Source organism: Melanerpes formicivorus, unplaced genomic scaffold (genome assembly GCF_026170545.1).
Source record: "Melanerpes formicivorus ecotype bairdi unplaced genomic scaffold, bMelFor1.0.p_v2 SCAF_15, whole genome shotgun sequence".
In the NCBI taxonomy this organism is placed as follows: domain Eukaryota; kingdom Metazoa; phylum Chordata; class Aves; order Piciformes; family Picidae; genus Melanerpes; species Melanerpes formicivorus.
This window is the reverse complement of record NW_027142367.1, coordinates 12,836,738-12,858,608: the sequence shown is the minus strand read 5'-3', so window position 1 is coordinate 12,858,608 and position 21,871 is coordinate 12,836,738. Positions and strand designations below refer to the sequence as shown.

Here is a 21,871-nt window from a genome sequence, read left to right as displayed (position 1 = left end):
GCCCAACCACTTATGTAAAGACATCCTTTGTGCTGTCACATTTTGGATGCTGGATTTCCTCACGTGTGTACAAACACGTGTTCTTCTGAATTAGCTCAGACAAAAAGGTAGAGCCAGCTTGCTCGAGTGAAGGAGCCTAAGTGGTGTTGACTTTTTCACATTTCATATGCAAATTTATTTATTCAACTACACAATGCCAAGTCATAAAAAACCACCCTAGCAAACACATTCCCACAGCTAACCCTTTTAGAAACGCAGAATAGAGAAACTAAATTAAAATGCAACCTAAAAATGCTATTTTAACACTGCAAGAAAGGAAAATAAAACATAAACAAGTTCATTTGCATAATAAAAACAAAAAATAGTATTAAAAAGAATTAAATAGCTTATTCTAAAATGACCTCTGAATGCTTTTCTTCTGCTTCCATGACCATCATACAAATGGGTGCACAGAATTCATGATTAGTTATAAAACACTAAAAGCCATTTCCCATCAGTAAGTCTCTGTAATTTGTAACTATTAAAGACAACTATTAAAGGTAACGCAGAAATTGTGTTTATCTGTATGTTTTTAAGCTGTTATATTAATGTTTAACCTCAAAGTTATGTCAATTGACATAGTAACAGTAAACTTGAATATATTGTATATATATTTTATATATAGAATAGAATAGAATAGAATAGAATAGAATAGAATAGAATAGAATAGAATAGAATAGAATAGAATAGAATAGAATAGAATAGAATAGAATAGAATAGAATAGAACAGGTTGGAAGAGACCTTCAAGATCATCGCGTCCAACCTATCATCCAACACCACCTAACCAACTAACCCATGCAACCAAGCACCCTGTCAAGTCTCCTCCTGAACACCTCCAGTGACGGTGACTCCACCACCTCCCCGGGCAGTCCATTCCAATGGGCAATCACTCTCGCTGTGTAAAACTTCCTCCTGACCTCCAGCCTGAGCTTCCCCTGGCGCAGCCTGAGACTGTGTCCTCTTGTTCTCGTGCTGGCTGCCTGGGAGAAGAGACCAACGTCTGCCTGTCTACAACCCCCCTTCAGGTAGTTCTAAACAGCAATAAGGTCACCCCTGAGGCTCCTCCTCTCCAGGCTAAGCAACCCCAGCTCCCTCAGCCTCTCCTCATAGGGCTTGTGTTCCAAGCCCCTCACCAACTTTGTTGCCATTCTCTGGACACGTTCCAGCAAGTCAACCTCCTTCCTAAACTGAGGGGCCCAGAACTGGACACAGGACTCGAGGTGTGGCCTAACCAGTGCAGTGTACAGGGGCAGAATGACCTCCCTACTCCTGCTGGCCACATATATATATAATGCTTATTTGGGGGGGAAAATCATAACGAGGCAACAAAAAACCAACCAACCAACCAAAACCCCACAGCATCATGGCCAATGTTTGGGTTTTTTTTAAATAGAAGGTTTTATTACGAAGGAGAAAAAACTTTGCTGCAGGACTGCTGCAATAAAGAATAGACAGGACAGGAACACCCCAAACTATCACAGCTTTTCTCAACTTATCACACCACCATTGTTTGCATTCATAGAATGGTTTGGATTGGAAGGGACCTTAAAGGCCATCTAGTTTCAACCTCCTGCCATGGGCCAGGACACCTTCCACTAGACCAGGTTGCTCAAGGCCTCATCCATCCTGGCCTTAAACACCTCCAGGGAGGGACATCCATGGCCACCCTGGCAACCTGCTCCAGTGTCTCACCACCCTTACTGTAAATTTTTTTATAAGCAAGAAAACTGCATTTCCAAAGACAGAACAAAAGAAGCCACAAACTTTATCAGAAGTTATGAACTGAGCACACAGTGAGGTAGTCAAGCTTCACGACATGATGAATCTTCAGTGTTTTGTCTCTGTTGCTTTTCCTCCTCTCAAAAATATGCTGACGAATGCGTGGCTATGAATCAATGATCCAGTTTTGGGACGTATTTTAGAAGGACCAGACATTAAAGAGAGACTGAAATTTGCTGGGCCATCTGCAGAAAATATGGTTTTGCAGCCATACAGACCAAAATTACTACCATTAAAGGAAGTGTTGAAGCCTCTAAAATTTTTAAACACAAAAAAAACCCCAAAACACAAGCTGATATAAGAGCAGCAAAATTATGACAGGTATGGCTGGCCCTAGAAACTAAGATGGGAAATTGACTTTTCAGGATGCTCCTTCTTCAAGAGCAAATTCCAGTTCTGCAATCCAGCAGTGAACACCAGACCTCATACCAAATTCAGGGGATAAGCTCTTAACATTTGTCTTCTGCAATCACGATGCCCTGGTGCTTTTAAGATTTGCACTAATTAAACTGGAAAAGGTCACACAATTGAAAATGTTCACAATTTGGGCAAGATTCAATGACAAAATCTTTCCCATCTATCACTAATCTTTTATATGCAGTAACTGCCACTTTGATGGAGTGTCTCTGTCAGCTCACTCATGATTATACACAAAATGCTTCAGCCTTTATCCTGTGAAAGAGTTCATGAGCTTTGGCTTGCAAAATTCAGTGAGACAGAGCCACAAAATGATAAAAGAAGAGGAAGTAAAACATAGTTTCATAGTTTCATAGTTTCATTCAGGGTTGGAAGGGACCACAAGGATCATCTAGTTCCAACCCCCCTGCCATGGGCAGGGACACCCCACACTACATCAGGCTGGACAGAGCCTCATCCAGCCTGCTCTTAAATACCCCCAGGGACGGGGCCTCGACCACCTCCCTGGACAACGCATTCCAGGGTTTCACCACTCTCATGGTGAAGAACCTCCTCCTCACATCTAGCATGAATCTCCCCACCTCCAGCTTCATTCCATTCCCCCTAGTCCTATCACTACCTGAGATCCTGAGAAGTCCTTCCCCAGCCTTCCTGTAGGCCCCTTTCAGATACTGGAAGGCGACAATTAGGTCACCTCGGAGCCTTCTCTTCTGCAGACTGAACAGCCCCAACTCCTTCAGTCTGTCCTCATAGGAGAGGTGCTCCAGCCCTCTGATCATCCTTGTGGCCCTTCTCTGGACACCTTCCAGCACCTCCACATCCCTCTTGTAATAGGGGCTCCAGAACTGGACACAGTACTCCAGGTGGGGTCTCACCAGGGCTGAGTAGAGGGGGAGGATCCTGGCACTTCTCAGGACTTCTCTCTCATCTGCTCAGGAAACAATTTCTCTGCAGTTTAAGAACTTCAGATTTAACCTAAGGATTTCAGTATTGAAATTCCAGACAAAACCATGTCCATTTTTATAGCTAGGAAGAAGAGGAGACAGAAAAAAAACCACATTTTGGTTCTAATCCCAATCCTTGAAAATTAGCTGCAGTGTGACCTGAGGCAAGACAGCTTTCATAGTTCTGTTTCCTCAGAGGTTATCCAAGAACACTGCTATTCCTCCAATTTTTGAAGCCTTAAGAGTCTCTTTAGAAGTCTACTCCATCTTTATTTCATCTCATGCCTTGAAAAAAATGGGACCAGAATAATTCACTATGTCTTCAGACTGATGCTAGCCAGCTAAGGCCCCTAAACTATCTCTGAATTTACCAATAATTGATATGGGTTTGATCTGTCCCTAGTTCAGTTCAGGATATGAAAGGATGCTGAGGCTTAGCCCAACGTTCTGAAGTCTCTCCTGAACCTGAACAATCCTCCAGGCATAACCTAGAAAATAGTTCCCTCTCTAAATCTCCTCCAACTTTTCTTATTATATGGAAAACTTTTTATTTTCCCCAAAAAAGTTTTCTCCCTCTCAGGTCTCAAATGGGAGATTTAAAAGAAATAAAAGGATGAGGAGAAAAGGCTCCTACCCTTCACATCACAGTGGAATGCACAGACCAGGACAAAAGCCGCATTGCAGCACAATACTATCAAACCTTTGGGGCTCTTCAAGGGCTGCAATATTGCCTTCCTGTCGCTGGAGGAGGTGAGAGCTTGGGGAAAAAAATAAAATAAAATAAAATAAAAAATCACACAACCTAACCAGCCTGAGAACAGTGGGCTTAAGAGTAAGCGTTCCATCAGCGAAGACGCTGACAGAGCAGATGAAAATAAAATGCTTTCAGACCCTTTCACAACCTATTTCTGGATCAAGTTCTCAGCTTCATATGGTTTTCTGCCACTTTGAACTACACCCTAATGCTCAATGTATCAGACACAGAAAATCTACAGAATGTATCAGAAAAAAAAACCCACAACTTTGTATGTTGTTGCCTTCAGCCCAGACTCAGGAAGTGTCCCACATGGATACAAACTTAATTCATAGTTTCATAGTTTCATAGTTTCATTCAGGGTTGGAAGGGACCACAAGGATCATCTAGTTCCAACCCCCCTGCCATGGGCAGGGACACCCCACACTAGATCAGGCTGGACAGAGCCTCATCCAGCCTGCTCTTAAACACCCCCAGGGACGGGGCCTCGACCACCTCCCTGGACAACCCATTCCAGGGTTTCACCACTCTCATGGTGAAGAACCTCCTCCTCACATCCAGCCTGAATCTCCCCACCTCCAGCTTCATTCCATTCCCCCTAGTCCTATCACTACCTGAGATCCTGAGAAGTCCTTCCCCAGCCTTCCTGGAGGCCCCCTTCAGATACTGGAAGGCCACAATGAGGTCACCTCGGAGCCTTCTCTTCTCCAGACTGAACAGCCCCAACTCCTTCAGTCTGTCCTCATAGGAGAGGTGCTCCAGCCCTCTGATCATCCTTCTGGCCCTTCTCTGGACACCTTCCAGCACCTCCACATCCCTCTTGTAATAGGGGCTCCAGGACTGGACACAGTACTCCAGGTGGGGTCTCACCAGGGCTGAGTAGAGGGGGAGGATCACCTCCCTCGACCTGCTGGCCACACTTCTCCTGATGCAGCCCAGGATCTGACTGGCTTTGCGGGCTGCAAGTGCACACTGAGAGCTCATGTTGAACTACTTGCTCCATGATAGCATGAAGAACACTGTAACCTAGCACCCTGTGTAAGGACACCATATTCACAAGCGGAGGAACTAAGAAACCTAGGTCAAATACCAGAAATCTCCAACTCACTTCTAAGACTGTCAAGTGACAGCTCTTGCTCAGCAAAACCCCACAGACTTCAACTACATCCATTTCCCTTGTGATATGCAGCTTGCAGGACAAATTCCTCCTTTCATTTGATCCTCATCTTTTCCTATTAGGACACTACAGATGGCAAAGGCTCAAAGGAAGTACATGTGAGCCAAAGGAATCTTCAGCCTAAAGACAACTGATGTGAAATGACCTTTAGGACTGCAAGTCAGGAGGAAGATGGGCAAATTCAGTGTTTGACCATCTTCAGAAAATAGAACTGTGGGAAAGCTTCTCCACAGTAACTAAAACAGCACTCTGAGCACTGACCCCCTGTCAAAAATACCCTCAACATAAAAACACGAGTACAAAAGCCTCTCAAAAGCAGAGATTTCAATGACCCAAAAAGAGGACACAAGGAGGCTTCACTAAGCACACACAACTTCACTACCACTGATCTATTTTACTAGTAAGGGAATGGCAGACAAATACAAAAATGGATTAAGCAGCTGCTTAATATGCACCAAATAATATCTGGCAAGTAGTAAACTGGCAACAGCACTTCTCCATCAAGAGGTGGGGTCAATACAGCTGACCCTCAGCATTACAGTTATGGATCAAAGCACTGCCCATCCCTTAAAACTCTGCTAAGCTTTAAAAACTGATCTGAAAATTTTCATGCTCAGTCTCTGCCTTAAGTCTTGATTTTTTAAGTACTTTGATTTCAGTCAGAACAACTCTGCTGTTTCATGAAGGAGGACAAAGAAAAGTATCTTCTTTGGCCCTTGTTAAAAAGACATGACTTTAAGAAGAAAAGCTGCAACGCCTGATGCTTCCAAAAAAGGGTGTGGGATAGTATTGGACATGGAAAGTGTTTTCTGTGACCCTCACAGCTGATACGTCTTTGAAGAGACACAGATTGCTCAAGTTCTTCAAAACATAGCTAGAGATTTGCAGCTGAGGTCTCCAAAGGGTCTGGTCCAATGGGGCATCCCTTCCTTCTCCCCCCAGGAGGAAATTCAACTGAAGAAATAGGCACCACCACAGAGAGCAAAGTAGTCCAAGGATGAAAGGAGAAATCCCAACAATGGTTTTCACCTTCTGGACAAGAGAGCACTGGAATGTGTAAATCTACAAACAGAGATTGTGAGGAATCTGCCTCTTAAAGAACAGGGGAAAACAGGAGTGGTAGAATGTTTCTAATACTAGAGTCCAGAATTCTAATTAAAAATTCAAATACATGAAGGGTGGGAAGAGTGCCATACACTTTATCAGGGTGCAAGCCTTTAGTGCACCTCCACCAGGAGCAATCATCTTGTGCTTTGCAGTTTGTTTTTCTTAGGATACACAGTATATGAACAGCATATGCTCTGGGCTCCCCAGTTCTGGAGGGATAGGCAACTACTGGAGAGAGCTCAATGGAGGGCTATAACAATGACTAAGGGACTGAAGCATTTCTCTTACGAAGAAATATTGAGAGACCTGGGGCTGTTCAGTCTGGAGAAGGCTGAGAGGGGACCTTATCAATGTTACAAAGCTCTGAAGGGTGGCTGTCAGGGAGATGGAGCCAGGCTCTTTGCAGTGACACTCAGAGATAGGATGTGGGGCAATGGATGTAAACTCAACCACAGGAACTTCTATGTGAACATCAGGGAAATTTTCTTTACTGTGAGGGTGGCATAGAGCACTGGAACAGGCTGCCCAGAGAGGTTGTGGAGTCTCCTTCTCTAGAGATCTTCAAAACCTGCCTGGCTGTTCCTGCCCTAAGTGGTCCTGCTTTTTAGGGAAGTCAGACTTGATGTCTGGAGGTCCCTTCCATCCCCTAGCATTCTATGATTCCATGAGCATCACTATACAGATCCCCTCACCAAACCACCAAAGGAGTAAAAGACACAGTCACCGTCCCTGAAGGGGTTCAAGAAGGGACTGGATGTGGCACTTGGTGCTATGGTCTAGTCATGAGGTATTGGGTGACAGGTTGGACTTGATGATCTTTGAGGTCTCTTCCAACCCTGGTGATACTGTGATACCATTAACCCCACTGCATAGTACAGAAGACCAGACAAGGACAGAGTTATTGTCATTGTCTTTGTCCTCATTCTGAGAGAGTAAGCTTACTACATCTCCTACTTTCCTTATCCTCCCTTGTGTGGGGAGCCAATCAGTATGAAATAATGTCACTATCACTTTTTCTATCACAAAACTCACAAAGTACTATCACAACAACAGGGACAAGTGGACTACGAACAAGCACACTGCCAAAGAAGCTGACACTGCTGAATTGACATAGCTACTTTTTGGTTAGTATTTTGCATATTACAGCTTGACATAGCTACTTTTTGGTTAGTATTTTGTATATTATAGCACATTTTCCTAGTAACACACGGTTGAGAATCCTACATTTTCCATTATGATGGCTTAATAAAGCAGCACAGGTCAATATTAAGATTTTCCTACGGTATTAAAGAGAAATAATCAGAATTTTAAGTGGGAAAAAAAGTTTAACATTTGACACTGAAAACTCATAGAATCACAGAATGGCTTAGGTTGGAAGAGATCTTACAGATCATCTACTCCAACCTTCCCACCATGGGCAGGGACGACCCTCAACAAGATTTGGCTGCTCAAGGCCTCAGCCAGCCTTAAACACATCCACAACCTCCTTGGGCAACCTGTTCCAGAGTCTCACTGCCCCCATAGTGAAGAACTTCTTCCTAAGATCCAGTCTACTCCTACTCTCCCTCAGCTTCAAACCATTCCCCCTGGTCCTATCCCCAGACACCCTTACAAAACGTCCCACTCCAGACGCCGTGTAGGCTCTCTTCAAGTACTGGAAGGCAGCTATTAGGTACCCCTAGAGTCTTCCTTTCTCTAGCTGAGCAACCCCAGCTCCCTCAGCCTATCCTCATAAGCAGAGGTGTTCTAGTCCTTGGGATCATCTTCATACCTGCTAGAACTCCTTCTGGTTAAGTCAAAAATGCATCATAACTTAAACTATACTACAGTAAAAGAAGTAAGAATGAAACTTGATTCATAGAACTCACTGAAAGATAAATTAGATGATCATAAACTGGTCCCCTGAATAATGTCCATTTTTCACCCAAAATGTTGGGGGACAATATGAAGAGCTGGAGGTGTTTAGGAAGAGACTGGATGGGGCGCTTGATGCCATGGTTTAGTTTATTAGATAGTGTTGGACGATAGGTTGGACTTGATGATCTCAAAGGTCTTTTCCAATCAGGTTAATTCCATTCCATTCTATTCTATTCTATTCTATTCTATTCTATTCTATTCTATTCTATTCTATTCTATTCTATTCCTATTTAAAAGAGGAATTCTTTCAGCTTTTATGACATTTTAAAAGCCTGGGGGGGGAGGAAAGAAGAAAAACACACCACAAAGGACTGTATTTTTCCAAGCTCATTCAATGCAATCTTAAAACAACTGTCCAACCTTCAAAGAATATTACCACACAAAACTTTCCTACTATGTTTTTTTTTCTTATTTTCAAGCAAATTTTGAAATTAATTCATTTTAATTGAAAACATCAGAGGACCCAGAAAGCAATGTGATGCAACCTAAAATCAGGCAATACCAATTAAAGTGAATACAATTGTCAATGCATCCATTCTTGGAGAAGCAGTCTTTCCCATACCAAATACCTACGAAATGAAATCTTGATGAATTCCCCTTAAAAATCCCTGATTGCCTTCCTGCTCTGTACAATCTGAAGCAATTATCCTTAAGTTCAAAATAGTTTGGTTTTGTGAGAATGGTTCCAGTTTCAGGGTGGCAACTGTGTGGTCACCACTTCTCTCTTTTTGTTGTTTTCCATTTCTAAACATATGCTTTGATCCCCTTGGTCTTGCTGGTAGAGCAATCGCCTCACACATACAGTCTCTCTTTGAAGCCTTCCAGCAGTGCCAAGAAAGAAGCAGGCTGTGGCAGCAGGCTCAGTATTCTCTGGTTATGCAACAGATTAGATCATTATCAACAAAACTGGATGCCTCCAGCAGAGAACAGAAATGGGGAATTGGAGAGCAAGTTTTTCTACACTTCTTCAATTAAGGACGGCTGCTTGGACAGTTTGAAAGGAGGAAAAAGTTACCCAGAATTAAGAGCTGGTCGGATCAGAGAAGATTACTCTTTGGTGGAAAGCTCTGTAATAAATATTACTGTCACATTTATCACTCGGTTCTGTTCCTCCCTTGGCAGGAAAATTTTCCCACTCACAGTGTCACGCAAATGAAATATTTGGCTCAAACTCATGCCAATGATTTAAGAAGTCTCACTTAGCCCCTTAGGAATCCGGTGGATTTTATTCCCTATAGACAAGTGCCCACATGCCACCAGGATGCAGGAGAAGGGTCTGGATTCTACCACAACCTGCAGAGAGAATCTGTGCATGTTACCTACAACATATTCATTCGCCTGTAGTCTGTGCGTGTGGATATGCTACACATCTGTCACGTTTCTCTCTTCTCTGGCTTCTTCAACAACTTTTACATCATCAATTATGTAAACTGGCTTCTAAAGCTGCTTCAGTTCAGGATTTCACATCATTTAAAGGATAAAGTATCTACTAATCAGTCACTGAGTAAAGATATGGATTTTGAGTCTCCTTATACAGTAGAAAAACTTATCATTTCTTAAGGAAATGCCTTGTACAGCCCCATCACTGCACAGCTGCCACATCCATTTGTGTTTCCCTACAGATAATTGGGAAAGAAGTGTTACACTGCATGAAACAAATCCCTTGAGTCAAGTTCTGACAATGAACGTGTAGTGAGAAGGAGAGATTATGTAATAGCAAACAGATTAAACTATTTATTATTTGCATGTAAGGCTTCAGTCGCTGAGGCTAACAAATAAGCAAGTGGAGGGTTTGAGAAGCCTAACTAACAGCTTTTATAGTTTCTATAAAAGGCAGCAAGAGCATTTAGATCTTGGGCACAGGAATAAAGTGAGCACAAATCAGTGTTCCATAGCAAAAGCGAGATGGCTGCTCTTAATAAGAGCAACTATTCTTGCAGTGCTTTCATGTGTTAATTTCTAGATGATTATTAGAAATTTGTAAACATAAAAAGCACAACTGAAGTTGGGCTTTGCTTTTCAAGTCTCCACAAAATTAGCACCCAAAAATGTTGTGCATCTGGTTATATTACCAGATAAATGTAACACTAAAAAGACTGTTACCCAATCAAATAAAGATTATTAAGTAGAGCACAGACATGTAATTTGTTTACAAATGTGTATTATCATTAGGTAGTGAGTGGCTTGAAGAAGATCTAGAAATCAAAAGCTCTGTGTTTTGGGCTTTATTTGCAGGAGGTGTTTTCCAGACATGAGCTTCTTTATCTTATACATCTGGAAACTATTAAGGGAAAGAAATTATGAGCTCTTAGGACTCACTTATTACCATCCCTGTTTGAGATTAACACTGAGGAATCAGAATTCTACATTCTACTGTCCCTCTTATCATAGTATCATAGTATCATTCAGGGTTGGAAGGGACCACAAGGATCATCCAGTTCCAACCCCCCTGCCATGGGCAGGGACACCCCACACTACATCAGGCTGGACAGAGCCTCATCCAGCCTGCTCTTAAACACCTCCAGGGACAGGGCCTCAACCACCTCCCTGGACAACCCATTCCAGGGTTTCACCACTCTCATGGGGAAGAACCTCCTCCTCACATCCAGCCTGAATCTCCCCACCTCCAGCTTCATTCCATTCCCCCTAGTCCTAGCACTACCTGAGATCCTGACAAGTCCTTCCCCAGCCTTCCTGTAGGCCCCCTTCAGATACTGGAAGGCCACAATTAGGTCACCTCAGAGCCTTCTCTTCTGCAGACTGAACAGCCCCAACTCCTTCAGTCTGTCCTCACAGGAGAGGTGCTCCAGCCCTCTGATCATCCTCCTGGCCCTGCTCTGGACACCTTCCAGCACCTCCACATCCCTCTGGTAATTGGGGCTCCAGAACTGGACGCAGTACTCCAGGTGGGGTCTCACCAGAGATGAGTAGAGGGGGAGGATCACCTCCCTCCACCTGCTGGCCACACTTCTCCTGATGCAGCCCAGGATCTGATTGGCTTTGCGGGCTGCAAGTGCACACTGAGAGTTCATGTTGAGCCTCTTGTCCACCAGCACCCCCAAGTCTCTCTCCTCAGGGCTACTTTCCAGTCAGTCACTGCCCAGCCTGGATTTGTGCCTGGGATTGCCTCGACCCAGATGCAGGACCCTGCACTTGCTCTTATTGAACTTCATGAGGTTGGCTTATGCAATCACACAATGATTTGTTGTATGATGTGACTCTTCGGAAGCACAGACCTAAATAAAATCAGGTGTTTAGCTGGACAGCCTTCATCTCTATCTTTTTTCAAGTCAATAATAATTAAAAACTACAAATGAAAAAAAAAAAACTGACATGTCCCCCAAATCGTGCCAGAAGGAAAAATTCACAGATGAGTCAAGTTAGTCTGTAAGTGGGACACAAAGTATGATTCCTAAGTCATTGCTCCACGTTTAATCCTTGAGAGAGAAAAGGTTCCATCAATAACATAAGACAGAAACTCCATCTCTCACATTCATTCCAAATATCTAACATTAACTTAACATCTGAGTCTTTCTGTTATGTATGCTCATAACAAGGGTTTAAAGCCATGACCAGTAACCTTCAGCAACTCCTGCAGGCAGTGAAATCCTGCAGAGGACAGTGAGCGTGCGTGTCCGACCGCATTCCTACACTGTCTTCTACACAGCTGCAGGGCAAGGGGAATGGGACCTTTCTGACTGAAGCCACAACAGAAGAATCATTAAGGCACAGCTCAGTCACTGCCAGCATCTTAGATAACATAAACTTACAAAAGCAGCTGAGATTTAGTAAAGCTTCTCTTTTCAAATGCAATGTTTAGGTAAATTAGACTGCAACACCAAAACTAAAAAGGGAACCTCAGTCCAGAGAGACAACAGCAGAGGAACCAATGAGTGCAAGGAAGGTCACCACTTCCCCTTTCAGACAACAGCTCAGATAAACACCACCATGTCAAAAATTACCTCTGTGCCTTCTACAGCAACTCAGATTTTCAAGTGCATTCCCTCTCCTCTGCCCTTCATACTTTTGTCTTTCTTTCCAACCCACACCCAGAAAACAGAAGCTCTATGAAGCCATTCCAGCTTAAGCCCAAAGGACATTTATCACAAGATAATTTTTAATATTTAAAGCATAGTAGAAAAAAAACCAGAATTCTAAACCTATCAAGAAACAAAATATAAAGATCCAGAGGCCTTTTTCATTAAGGAGCTAATACAATAGTAAAAGCATCTTAAAAAGCCGACCCTGTATGACCTTGCTGTTCAGTCACATCCTTCAAGCTGACCACTGAAAGAAACGTAAAGCAGTGCTCCTTTTCCTCACACCACATGTCACTGGCCAGATGACAGCTCTGGCACTGGAAACAAATGGGCAAAAATATTTTATTTCCTCTTAAACCTTGGTTAGAAAAACTGTGAGAAATTTGTAAAAATCAAATAACCATGCTGCTGCTGGACACTTCAGTTCCATCACACATCAGAAAATTGACAGTGAGATGAAACTTCTACATTGTAGCTGGATTTCAAATGGATGCTGTTTCTCCTACATCCTCAGTTAACAGCCTTTAAAGAATAGAATAGAATAGAATAGAATAGAATAGAATAGAATAGAATAGAATAGAATAGAATAGAATAGAATAGAATAGAATAGACCAGACCAGACCAGACCAGACCAGACCAGGATGGAAGAGACCTTCAAGATCATCATGTCCAACCTATCATCCAACACCACCTAATCAACTAACCCATGCAACCAAGCACCCTGACAAGTCTCCTCTTGAACACCTCCAGTGATGGCGATTCCACCACCTCCCCAGGCAGCCCATTCCAATGGGCAATCACTCTCTCTGTGTAAAACTTCCTCCTTACCTCCAGCCTGAACCTCCCCTGGCGCAGCCTGAGACTGTGTCCTCTTGTTCTGGTACTGGGTGCCTGGGAGAAGAAACCAACCTCTGACTGTCTACAACCCCCTTTCAGGTAGTTGTAGAGAGTGATAAGGTCACCCCTGAGTCTCCTCTTTTCCAGGCTGAGCAACCCCAGCTCCCTCAGCCTCTCCTCATAGGATTTGTGTTCCAAACCCCTCACCAACTTCGTTGCCCTTCTCTGGACTCGTTCCAGCAAGTCAACATCCTTCCTAAACTGAGGGGCCCAGAACTGGACACAGTACTCAAGGTGCGGCCTAACCAGTGCAGTGTACAGGGGCAGAATGACCTCCCTGCTCCTGCTGGCCACACTGTTCCTGATGCAGGCCAGGATGCCATTGGCCCTCTTAGCCGCCTGGGCACACTGCAGGCTCATGTTCAGCCTGCCATCGACCAGCACCCCCAGGTCCCTCTCTGCCTGGCTGCTCTCCAGCCACTCTGACCCCAGCCTGTAGCACTGCATGGGGTTGTTGTGGCCGATGTGCAGAACCCGGCACTTGGATGTGTTCAATCTCATTGCCGTTGAACTCTGCCCATCTGTCCAGCCTGTTGAGGTCTCTCTGCAGAGCCTCTCTACCCTCCAGCAGATCAACTCCTGCCCCCAGCTTGGTGTCATCAGCAAATTTACTGATGATGGACTCAATGCCCTCATCCATATCATCAATAAAGATGTTAAAGAGGACAGGGCCCAGCACTGATCCCTGGGGGACTCCACTAGTGACTGGCCGCCAGCTGGATGTGGCACCATTCACCACCACTCTCCGGGCTCGGCCATCCAGCCAGTTCCTAACCCAGCTCAGAGTGCTGCTGTCCAAGCCACGGACAGAAACTCCAGCAGGTGCCATCTGAAGACAGAACAAGCAAACGTGACCTTGGGTTCTCCCTTAGTATTTGGTGGCATTTCTTCTTTTTAGTCTTTCTAAATCACCAAAACAGTAAAGCACTACGGCAGACACTTCTGAACGCACACGCTCTGAAAAAGGGTGATGAAAATTACTTTAAATGAGTGCTTTTGTTTTATGTGCTCATTTGCATTCCCCTCAGGAGTAATTTATTACCAATGTCACTGCTATGCACAAGGAAGTGACATATCGATAATGATCACTTATTAATAAATACTTCACTCGTTCCATGAAGTTAATCTTCAGATGCACCCAGAAGACAGGAAATTATCAGCCACTATCTCCCACAGGGAAACTGAAGTCATGCTATGGACTGTCCTAAGTCCATGCAGTGATTCAGGTGTCAAAGCCACGAGTAAGAAATCTTTCCTCCTAATCCTACCTTCTGATTGTGAAATTATGCCTGATATGAAGAAAATTACCAGGATGATTCTGTCTTCTCATCCAGAGGGACTTGGACAGGCTTGAGAGGTGGGCCCAAGCAAACCTCACGAATTTCATCAAGGTCAAGAGCAAGGTCCCACACCTGAGTCACAGCAACTCCAAGCACAAATATAGGCTGTGTGAGGAGCGGTTTAAGAGTGGTCTCGAGGAGAAGGATTTTGGTGGTATCAGATGATAAAAAACTCAACATGAGCTGGCAATGGTCACTGCAACCCAGAAGGCAGCCATGTGCTGGGCTGCATCAAAAGCAGTGTGACCAGCAGGACAAGGGAGGTGATTCTGCCTCTCTGCTCTGCTCTCAAGAGAGCCCATCTGGGGTACTGCATCCAGTTCTGGCGCCCCTAGCATAAGAAGGACATCAAACTGCTGGATTGGGTCCAGAGGAGGGCCTTGAAGATGATGACAGGGCTGGAGCACCTCCCCTATTGGAATTCAGTGAGAGAGTTAGGTCTGTTCAGCCTGGAGAAGAGAAGGCTCCAATGAGACGTTACAGCAGACTTGCAGTTCCTGAAAGAGGCCTGAAGGAAAGCCAGGGCTTGTAGTGAGAGGGAGAGAGTGAACAGATTGAAGCTTAAAGTGGCCAGATTTAGACTGGAGATTAGGAAGAAATTCTTTACAGTGAGGGTGGTGAGACACTGGAACAGGCTGCCCAGGGAGGTCACGGATGTCCACTCCCTGGAAGTGGTCAACACCACATTGTTTGAGGCCTTGAGCTGCCTGGACTAGTGGAAGGTGTCGCTGCCCATGGTGAGAGGATTGGAACAAGATGATCTTTAAGGTCCTTTCTACCCCAAACTATTCTATCAATCTGTGAAATGTAAAATCAGTGTTTAAAGCTAAAGGTAATATTGCCACTAACAGGTTAAAGACAAACCCCCTCAATTTATTAACTGGTCTCTCCTTTGTCTTCCAAGGATGCAAAAGTGATACCTGTTAGAAAGTTCCAAGGATGCAAAAGTGATACCTGTTAGAAAGTTACAGTTCCCCCAAGTTAACATGGGGTTTTATTTGAAATTAATTTGATGTGAAACTTAAGAATGCTTTCATAGACTCTTAGAATCACAGAATCAATAAGGTTGGAAGAGACCTCAAAGATCATCAAGTCCAACCTGTCACCCAAGACCTCATCACTACTAAACCATGGCACCAAGTGCCACGTCCAATCTCCTCTTGAACACCTCCAGGGACGGTGATTCCACCACCTCCCTGGGCAGCACATTCCAATGGCTAATAACTCTCTCCGTGAAGAACTTTCTCCTCACCTTGAGCCTAAACTTCCCCTGGCACAGCTTGAGACTGTGTCCCCTTGTTCTGGTGCTGGTTGCCTGGGAGAGGAGACCAACCCCTTCCTGGCTACAACCTCCCTTCAGGTAGTTGTAGAGGGCAATGAGGTCACCCCTGAGCCTCCTCTTCTCCAGGCTAAACAACCCCAGCTCCCTCAGCCTCTCCTCATAGGGCTTGTGCTCAAGGCCTCTCCCCAGCCTTGTTGCCCTTCTCTGGACATGTTCAAGTGTCTCGATGTCCTTCTTAAACTGAGGGGCCCAGAACTGGACACAGTACTCAAGGTGCAGCCTAACCAAAGCAGAGTACAGGGGCACAATGACTTCCCTGCTCTTGTTGGCCACACTATTCCTAATGCAGGCCAGGATGCCATCGGCCTTCTTGGCCACCTGGGCACGCTGCTGGCTCATGTTCAGCCAGCTGTCAATCAGCACCCCCAGGTCCCTCTCTATTTGGCAGCTCTCCAGCCACTCCAACCCCAGCCTGTAGCTATGCATGGGGTTGTTGTGGCCAAAATGCAGCACCTGGCACTTGGAGTTGTTAAGTGACATCATGTTGGATGTCCAGACGTCTCCCATCTGTCCATCTGTCCAGACAGTCAAGGTCCCTCTGCAGAGCCCTTCCACCCTCTAACCAAACAACATCTGCTCCCAGCTTGGTGTCATCTGCACATTTACTGATGACTGACTCAAGCCCCTCATCCAGATCATCAATAAATATATTGAACAGGATGAGGCCCAGAACTGATCCCTGGGAGACACCACTAGTGACTGGCCTCCAGCTGGATATGGCACCATTCACCATCACTCTCTGGGCATGGCCCTCTGTCTGAACTTATTGACTTCTCTTTACCTGGCTCCTAGTCCACAGATACTCTGCTATGTCTGACTGTGAACTGAATGCTTATGAGCAGATATTGCTACTGTTGCCAAGAAAAGACAAATATTAAGAGGTTTGGGGTTTGTTGCTTATTCCCCTGTTCTGTTTCTAGTAAAATTAATCCAGCAATGCATACATGAAATGCTCTGCTTCTACAATGCCAGCACAGTGGTTGCCTTCAGAAACATCTTGGAGTACTCACAACTGCAGATGCATTACAGAAGTGGGATTCTATCCATGTTAAAATGCTTATTTCCAGCACAGTGAATGTTTCAAAGCTGACTAGGACACAGACTTGGAGGGCTCCCTTCAAAACTGCAAGGAAGCATAGAAATAAAGTCCCTTAAACTTTCCTCTTGTCCACCCAGGAGTTAAAAAATGAAGCAGTAAATCTTTCAAGACTTTAGGAGCTCTGGATTCTCACTTGTCCAGAAAAAAAACAAACACCAAAACCACAACATATACCTTTATTGTAGACAGCAAAGCATTTCTGCTATCACCCAAAATCCAGGAGGTGAGAAGTTTAGAAGCAGCAAAGGCCTAATGATTTTTATTAACTGGTTAGGAGCACTGCATGGAGATGTTCATGACTTCAGGGCTTTGTGCAGACCCCTTAGATCTCAACTTTCAACTGCTTGCTTGTGCTGAACATACTGATGAGGGAATCCTCAGAGCATGAAGGGGCAGCCATCCACTGCAGGAACATCATCAGAAACATTCCAAAACCAGCTTTGGTGCCTTGAAAGTTCTCTCCTTTCCTGAAGTTCCGTATGATTAATGGAAATCCATGGGACAAATTCCAGCAAGCGTGAACAATGCAACTCTTCCCTATTATCCCACCCAGGAGCACCCATTTGTTCATTTCTACAGCTTCTACTGAGTTCTTCTAACAGGTGAAAGTCATTCCCACTGCCTCTCTAACAACTAGAAGACAACCAGAATCACTGCAAGTGCTACAGACCACAGCACAGACACACAAAACACTGTTCATTCCCACAAGGAATTTCCAGCTAAAAGGTGAGTAGACAGATCAGTCTTTACAAGGTCTAAGTGCAGCTCTCAGAGCATATTCTTCCATGAGAGTTGAGTCGATACAAATGCTATTACAAGCAGAAGAATAGAGGCTGAAATAACAACAGAATCACATAGACTATGAAAACCATACAAGCAGATGTCAGTCCGAAATAAGAGATCCATTTCCTTATCATCCACATAGGCAAAACAACAAGTAACTTATTCCTCAATAAAAATACAGCCTGTAAGCCTGAAAGCAGGATTAAATAGGAAATAAAGGACAAATCTTTCATGAAGTGATTCAAATTACTTGACTTCTGAATCCTCACCTTGTTTTGGAGAGAGTCCCACTGAGCACAATTCCTGTGTGCTCTGTGCAAAGGTGTCTAGAGGATCAAGGCTCAATTCCTGACCCATTATTTAACTTCTCCTCAAGAATCATTCCAAACCAAACATGAGAGCAACGCTTAATGGAGAAGGACCTGAGAATCCTGGTGGGCAAGTTCACCACAAGTCAGCAATGTGCTCTTGTGGCAAAGAAGGTCAATAGCAACCTGGGGTACATTAAGAACGGTGCACCCAGACAAGGGAGGTTCTCCTCCTTCTCTAATCTGCACTAGTAAGGCCACATCTAGAGTACTGTCCAGTTCTAGGCTCCCCAGTTCAAGAGACACAGGGAACACCTGGAGAGAGCCCAACAGAGGGCTATGAAGATAACAAGGGGACTGGAGCATCTCTCTTACAAAGAAAGGTTGCAAGCCTGGAAAAAGGAAGAGGGGATCTTATTAATGGTTATCAATATCTAAGGAGTCAAAAATATGGGGCCAGACCTTTCAGTGGTGCCCAGTATAAGGGAAAACAGGCACAAACCGGAAGCTGGGAAGTTCCATTTGAACAGGAGGGAAAAAAGCTTTCCTGTGAGGGTGACAGAGCACTGGAATCTGTCAGAGGCTGCCCTGACAAGTTGTGGAGATACCCTGAACCTGCTTGGATGCAATCGTGTGCAACCTGCTCTGGGTGACCCTGCTTTAGCAGCGTGATATTTGATCTCAGTGGTGCCTTCCCCACCATTCTGTGCCTCTGTAACACAGGAACACATATTTTCAAAAGGAATCAAATGCATAACCAATTTTAAGAAATGAAATCTTGTACTTAACAGCATTTCAAAGGTCACCAAAGTTCAGCTTCAGTCAATCATCAAGATTTCTTATTGCTGCTCTACTAGTCAGGAGTGACAGACAGGTAACCTCAAACTCATTATGACAGAGCTCAAGAGCTAACCACTTCTTAAAAAAGTAAGCATTTCCAGAATGAAAACAAAATCATCTATGTTGCTGATGACAGCACAAAGTAACACAAGAATTCCAAGCTTTCCTGTTCAAAATCCAACATTTTTTTCACAGAAGGACAGGTTTGTTTGTAGGTGAGAAAGGAGAATGAAAGTGGAGGCCCCTCCTGCTTCCACTGTGCACCACAAGACGGGATCTAACAAATAATTATCTCCTGAAAGATGTTCTTGAATCTCACATTCATCCCTAAATCAAGGTAAGACTTAGGACTAGATGATTTCCAAAGGTCCCTTCCAATCCCTACCATTCTATGATTCCCCAGTCACAGAAGTCAAAATCATTACTAGTCTCTAAACAAAAAATCATTTGATGCTTAGGAGGGTCCACAACATTTTCAGAGGTGGTACAAAGACTGGGTGTCACTGTCTGTTAAGTTCTTGCTTTAAAAAAGTACTTCCTAAACTTTTCCATAGTGCTTCTTAACATATAGCTATACAACTTCTGGTCTGCCAGGGTCAACAGAGCAGCATTTGAGAGGACCTCCTTCAAAATCAAGCCAACCACACAAAAAAATATGGTATTTAGAAGATGCATGTGTCCATGATGCTTTATTTTCTCTTCATTTGTGAGTAATGCCTGAAATTTGAGCAATCCACTATAAGAAAATAAAAGAAACAACCACAAACAACAAGAATTTCATCTACACAAAACACTGCTTGAGGGCCTCCAGAGAATAGGACAACCTAGCTCTTCAGGGAACTGACTCTAAATCACTGAAGCAAGCACAGGCTAGATGGGAAGAGTTAAATAACGCTGCTAAAATTCAGCAGCATTGAAAGCTATTCCAGACTACGGTTACCATAACCTACACTGGGTGTCCTCTGCATAAGCACCAGAGTGACTTTGTGGACTGCTGAGACTCAGTCTGTTGCAACTGGCATAAGTTGCCACAGGCGAGTAATCACAAGAAACTGACCTTGGCAAAAGCACATTTTACACTTCACTGCTGTTCAACTGTGTTATACTAAAGAGAGAGCAAGTGAGCATAAGCAGAAGGGGGAGGGAGAGAGAACAAAAGGGGATAGACAGAAAGCACAAAAAGTGACTGCAGCCATTTTCAGCTTTACCTGCATTTAAGGTTTTAAGAGAGATACATCCCCAGTGCACATCACAACCTACAGGTGGTTACATCAACTCCCTGTGGTGCCATCTTTAAACCAGTGGGGCCTGGGAGTTTTAGGGGGAGAAAGAAGGGAGATTTAGTACTAAATTAGAATTAATACCTAAAGAAAAAAACTCTCACAACTAGGTGGGAGAAAAATCCATAGAAGACAAAGACAACTTCTCACTTCATCCTACCAATGGATTACTGAATTGTGAGAATTTTCAAACCGTTCTTTCCTGCTGTTGGGCTACACCTCCTGAGAGTACATTCTGGAATCAGCTGCAATAAATACAGATTAAATGTGTTCCATGAGGTGTGCAGCGAGATGTCTCAGTCCTGACTTTTAAAGTTTCAGCTCAACCTGAACTTCAGAAGCTCTCTCAAGAGCCCAGCAGCAATTTGCATGAACTAGTATGGCAGAATTCCCACCACTGCACACACAGTTGTGTCTGTCCTTTCTTAACTGTCTGTGATCTCCTTGGGTTTGGATCAGTTACAACCTGTCAAATATTTTTCTTAGTTTCTGCATTTGTTCTGTTTTGTGGGTTTTTTTTTATTGATTACCATATCTCCAAAGAAACAGGACCTGGCAGAAGAAGATGGCACAGGATCCCATCATTAGCACTAAACCACATCCTGCCCAGATTTCACAGCAAGATTAACACAAGGATCTAACCTTGCGGGAATGTTGGGTTTCCAGGACAGTCAGTGGTTGAAGCAAAACATGCACAAGCTTTGTACAAGTTCCAAAACACCCAACCACTCTACACTTGGGAAATGCACAAGGTATGCAAGTCTAGACAAAATAAAATAAGACTATACGCATTTTATATCTCAGTTTCCCTACCACTCTTAGGTCAGCGACCTGAAGATCAGAGCCCTCTAATAAAATCCCTACTACATGCAGCTTTTCTTCCAAAACCTGAAGGCTGCTTCTCCCCTGTGTAGACAGTTTCTCTGTTCCTCATCTGGTTCCAAAATTAACTCAAAAAAACTTGCTAAAAAAGCCAGCCTTTGTTCCTCTCAAACATCCAAACCTTTCACATCTCTGCCTTCATGCAGTCTCCATTCCTCTATTACAGCTCTTCTTTCTCCATTTCACTACTCCAAATGTCATTACTCCCAGCAGACTGAAGGAAAGTGGGGGTTTTGTACACAGTCATGTCACTACCTTGAACCATCCCCACCTGACATAAAGCCATCATGGTTTAATGGCCTCCATTGTCACTGGCCAGGGAGACACAAGTCTCAGCCCTGAGAGCAGATGGCCGATTCACACATGCTGTCGTTCAGCGATTCAACAGTGATATGATCACGCTCAGCCTATGAATTATAAAAACATCAATTCCATGAAGCATGACTTAAAATTCCAAGGGACCGAAGTATTCCAGAGTTTGAACTTCACATCTGGGTCAAAAAGGTGTCAGCTGTGGATCTGCAGAATTTTAATCATCTCACCAGATTGTAGCTCTCTTTCTCACAAATAAATGATGTTGGGAGGGCCCACAGGCATGAGTTGTGGCATGCAAGGGGTGGGATGGGTCACCAAAACACTCATTCCGTCTGTGCAGCACAGAAGAAACTCTTGCAGGCTTTAGGCAGAGAGTAAACTGATGTCTGGCATATTTTGCTGACTCTGCACTTGGGCACATCAAAGCAAATATTATTTTTTTATTCACTAAGTCCTATAATAGTTACAGTAGATTAAAAACAAAACATTCAGAAAGAGTGACCTCGTTCTGCAGCAATCACTTGTAGGTTTGGTGATGATATGGTCCCTGCTTCTCACAATGGAGAACGGCAAAAGAAAAAGGTGCCAAGAAAATTAGCACCTGAAAGGA

The 21,871-nt window shown here is 44.0% G+C and overlaps 1 protein-coding gene across 4 annotated transcripts in view; it reads right to left on the bottom strand.

Annotated features, from left to right (window-relative positions):
• Positions 1-21,871, bottom strand: part of LDLRAD4 (low density lipoprotein receptor class A domain containing 4) — a 390,804-nt gene that overhangs the window by 312,542 nt on the left and 56,391 nt on the right. The window lies entirely within an intron of this gene.